Source organism: Echinops telfairi, unplaced genomic scaffold, assembly GCF_000313985.2.
Source record: "Echinops telfairi isolate 266 unplaced genomic scaffold, ASM31398v2 ScPeMD7_3533;HRSCAF=4204_1, whole genome shotgun sequence".
Taxonomy (NCBI): domain Eukaryota; kingdom Metazoa; phylum Chordata; class Mammalia; order Afrosoricida; family Tenrecidae; genus Echinops; species Echinops telfairi.
The window spans coordinates 31136157-31141113 of NW_022107432.1; positions in this window are offsets into that span (position 1 = coordinate 31136157).

The window sequence follows — 4957 nt, forward strand, 5'->3', positions numbered from 1 at the left end:
TGAGTTACTTAATTATTTTGATTTGCTCATATGATCTAGGTGCCCCTTTGTTTATTCATAGGTGGGTTGGCCACCAGCAACTTGTGAAGCAAGAGAAGTCAGGTTCATGAGCCCCACCCTGCGCCTCACCATCTCTGCTGGGCCCTTCCCTAACCTTTTAACCCTGGGTCAGTGCCCCCACACCAAGCCCCATAAATCTTTTGTTATCTCCTAAATGTTCAGGAGGAAACCGATCCGGATCTAGCTCATTTTAAGTGGGTGTTGTGGTGACAGGCCATAGAGTCAGCCCCAACTCATCCTTACGAACGACGGAAGGACACACTGCCTGGCCCTAGGCATCCTACGGCTCTCTGCTTTCCACTCTGAAATGAGCCCTTTGGGACGGCAGGATTCCACTCCAAGGGCTGACAGCTCGGAGTCAGGGTCAGGGCAGAGAGGTGTTTGGGGGCCAAGGGCCGCGGAGGTATATGGAGACCAGGGTTCTGCTTTGGAAGGCTATTGGCTGTATAAACCCTCGTGGGAGCATTGTGCTAGGCCATAGTCCCCAGGGATGTGGGGTCCTCACAGTCTGTCCATCTCACGGCACAGGGTATCCCGGAGTGCTGATGTGCCACTGCCCCTAGAAGGACCAGGCTTAGTTAGAACTAACACCAAAGCCCCTGCCCGTTGCCAGGGCTCAGTTAGGGCGTGATATCAAGAATTGATCCATCCCAGGGAATCCCACCAATTCTGGTGGCCCCTCTGATCCTTCGTGGGAATTGTGCAAGGAGACTTGGCTGGGACTCGATTAGGAGTTTCCTGCCTGGGGTAGGTTGCTTCGTATGTCATGACATCTCTTGAGAAAGGGAGGTCTTGATTGGAAGCGTGAGTGACCGAAAGAGACAGTGCGTGTGCGTGCGTGACCACTGTGTCACCGGGAGGTTGGGAGGTAGAATGGGGGAAGACAGAGTGGAGCCCCATAGTTTGGAAAACAGAGACGCTGCCCCCTTCCTGGGAAACCAGTTTCCAGCCTGTGTCCCATGTCGTGGGGGATGAGAATGATGTGGACGCTCCAGCCCCTTACTCAGTCACTCACAGGCTTCTTAGAGAACATGATAGGTGGGTGTGACATAAACGGAGAAACTCTTCCGTCTAGTCAATTCTGCCTCAGAGACCCTCTCGGACAGGGTAGAAGTGCCCTCTTGGATTGCCAAGGCTGTATTCTCTATGGACCCTGGAGCCCTGCTGGTGAAGTGAGTTATGTACTGGGTGGCTAAGCGAAAAGTCAGTGATTTGAAACCACCAGCTATTCTGCAGGGGAAAGATGAGGTCTTTTATTTTTTCAACAGCTTTATTTAATTACATACATATAATTCACATATCATATAGTTCCATAGTTTGATTATATCAAGAAGAGTTGTACAATCATCACCACAATCATTTTTAGAATATTGTCTTCATTCTTTTTTTTTTTTTATAGAAGTGAATGGGTGTTTTTTTGGTGTGTTTTTTTAATCGTTTTATTAGGGGCTCATATCACAATCCATATGTACATCAATTGTGTAAAGCACATTTGTACATGCATTGCCTTCATCATTCTCAACACATTTGCTCTCCACTTAAGCCCCTGGTATTAGCTCCTCATTTCCCCCTCTCCCTTCCCGCTCGCCCCTCCCTCATGAACGCTTGATAATTTATAAATTATTATTGTTTTCATATCTTCACCCACTTTTCTGTTGTCCATCCCCCAGGGAGGAGGTCACATGTAGATCCTTGTAATCGGTTCTCCCTCTCCACCCTACCCTCCCTCCACCCTCCCGGTATCGCCATTCACACCACTGGTCCTAAAGGGATCATTCGCCCTGGATTCCCTGTGTTTCCAGTTCCTATCTGTACCAGTGTCCAGAAAGATGAGGCCTTATTCCCATAAAGAGTTACACACTTGGGAACCTGCAGAGGCAGTCCTACCTTGTCCTGTGAGTCAGAATGGAGTCCATGACAGTGAGGTTGTTGGGTTTCTCTCTCTCTCTCACTCTGCAATCTTTCTGGAAGTCAACTGCCACATCTTTTTTGCGTGGTGGGTTCTAGCATTGCCACTGCACCACCAGGATTCCTGGCACCCCTATAGGCAGTCTGTCTCTAAGGACTACATTTGCAAGGCTGAGATTCATGCCCGAAAAGGTTGAGAGGAGAGTGAGGGATGTGAGCTGAAACTATCGCCTACGCCTCATGGTGGCACTATGGTCCAGGGGATTTGAGAAGCTGGGTGGAGCCGGGGTGAACAGCTTGATCTCCCTACAGAGGTGGGGACAGGTGTGACAGGAGGCTTTGGGCCAGACAGACATGGTGTTCAGTCCCAGCTGTGCTGTACATAGGCAGCGTGACCTGTGTGGTCCCACTTTTCCTTGCCTAAAGGAGAGAGACAGTAACACCTAAAGGTTCAAGATACAGCTCTGACATGCCTGGCATGTGGTCTGTCTATTATTATCAGAGGGCAGTGGGGCCCAGGTTTCTGGAACAGAGGAGCCCGGAAGCAATGGTGGCTTGGCAAGGCGGGGTAGAAAGAGTCAGAAACTTGTTCTTCATGTGGGAAGGGTTTGGTGAGTTCTCCGGAAGCAGTCTTGGGAAGAGGATGAGACCGGAGGGAAGACAAGGGTGGAGGCTGGTACTCGTCCACTTGTGGATGATCGTGGCCAGGACAGGGTGTCAGCTGAAAGAAGGCACGTTAAGGAAGACGTTGCCACAGAGGACTCTCAGGACTGGGGCCTGGTTGGATGGGCAGGGTGAGTCACAGCTTGTTTCTGCCTGGGGGTGAGGAGGGGCAGCGCTGCCTTTGGCCAAGTGGGTGGAGATGTAGGACCCAGTTTCCTTGAAGACGTGTCTGAGGTGACAGCAAGACACCGGAGCTGCCCAGGAGAGGGCCAGGGAGGGCTCCAGAGAGGGGAGAGGGACCCCTGTCATGGAGGCAGTCGGAAAGGCTAAGTGAATGGAGGTGGACAGGGACATGCCACAGAGAAGTCAACCAGGGACAAGTAGTCTCCTTTCAGGTCATTTCAGTGCTCCCAATGAAATAAGGAGGGAGGCCACCTACCCACAGAGGCCGGAGAGCGCTCCCAAAGACGAGCCTCAAAGCCAGCACTTTCTCCTGACACAGCCATGGAAGCACTGCCTTCTTAGGCCTGGCTACTGAGTAGGTCTTAGTTTTTGACGAATGGACATATCTTCATTTCCGTGGGGTTCTTGCCACCCACTTAAGGAGTTTCTAAGGGACAGTGAAGACCACCGCAGGAGTAGCACAGGTCCCTGAAAACAAGCCAGGACCCTCCAAGGGCCCTTGAGTCCACTCCAGTGTGCATCAGAACAGAACAAACTGCGCAGCAGTTTCCAATGGCTGGTTTTTTAGAAGTAGGTTGCTGTGGTAGTTACATAACTTTATGTCCACTTGAAGAGATAAAAGTGTATGGGGTGGTATTCAACCTGTCAATCAGGTCATGGCCTGATGGTGCCTCTTTGTGGGTGTGGCCTTCTCATAAGAGGGTGCTGGGACTGGAGATCCCCTTACAGAGGGGTCTCGGGGAGGAGACGAGCCAGTCAGGGTGCGATGTTGCAACGATGAAAAATGCAACTTTCCTCTAGTTCCTAAATGTTTCCTCCCCGCTCCCACTATCATGACACGAATTCTATAGACCAGAGGATGTACACTGGTACAGATAGGAACTGGAAATCCAGGGAATCCAGGGCGGATGAGCCCTGCAGGACCAGTGGTGTGAGTGGCGATACTGGGAGGGTAGAGGGAGAGTGGGTTGGAAAGAGGGAACTGATTACAAGGAACTATATGTGACCTCCTCCCTGGGGGACGGACAACCGAAAAGTGGGTGAAGGGAGACGTTGGACAGGGCAAGATATGACAAAATAATAATTTATAAACTATCAAGGGCTCATGAGGGAGTGGGGAGCGGGAAGGAAGGGGAAAATGAGGACCTAATGCCGGGGCTTAAGTGGAGAGGAAATGTTTTGAGAATGATGAGGGTAATGAATGTACAAATACGCTTTACACAACTGATGTGTGTATGGATTGTGATAAGAGTTGTATGAGCCCCTAATAAAACGATTGAAAAATAAAAAAGGAATGGGAGATCAAACTGTGCAGGGCAACAACTCATGGGCTGCGGCCCAAGGTGGATCAGTACTCATAAAGACTCATCCTATAAAAAATAAAAATAAAAAAAAGAGGGTGCTGGGAACCTCCCCTCTCTCTCCACCTTCACCTTCCTGCTGGTGGACCCTGGTTGCTGTCAGAGCCCTGGAGATGTTACCACTGCCATTGGATCCACACGACCTTGCACCCACCGGCCTGTGATCTTCCTGCATTCTGCATCACTGCCTGTGACTTCCCGAGTCTGAAGAGGGACTTATAGACTAGGAGCAGACTTATGGACTTGGGTTGGACCGGGCTGGGTGTTTTCTCGATATACAATTATTCCTTGATCTAAAGCTGATTCTTACACATATATGAGTGTCACTGGAGTTGTTTCTCTAGTCAACCTGGCCTAACACAGTTGCCAAGTCTTTCTTCCAAGCATGCCGACTGTCCACCCGGGAGCTGCTGAGTGGCACCACTTGTCTCTACCCTTCCTGTTATATCAGAGTCTGATGTCTCCACTGGTTAAGCCACGCTCTGTGTGAGACTTGCTGCTGAAACGCTCATGGCTCGTGCGGACCCAATGCCAAACCAGATGAATGCAAGGGCTGTGGAAGCTTTCCAGGACAATTAGACCTGATCTTGAGAAGAGCAAAAATAAAACACATCCTTTATTTCTAGGAAAAACAGAAGAAATATATATTTTAAAAATCATTTTATTGGGGGTTCGTACAACTCATATCACAATCCATCCATCCATCCATTGTGTCAAGCACATTGGTACATTTGTTGCCCTCATCATTCTCAAAACATTTGCTTTCTGCTTGAGCCCTTGGT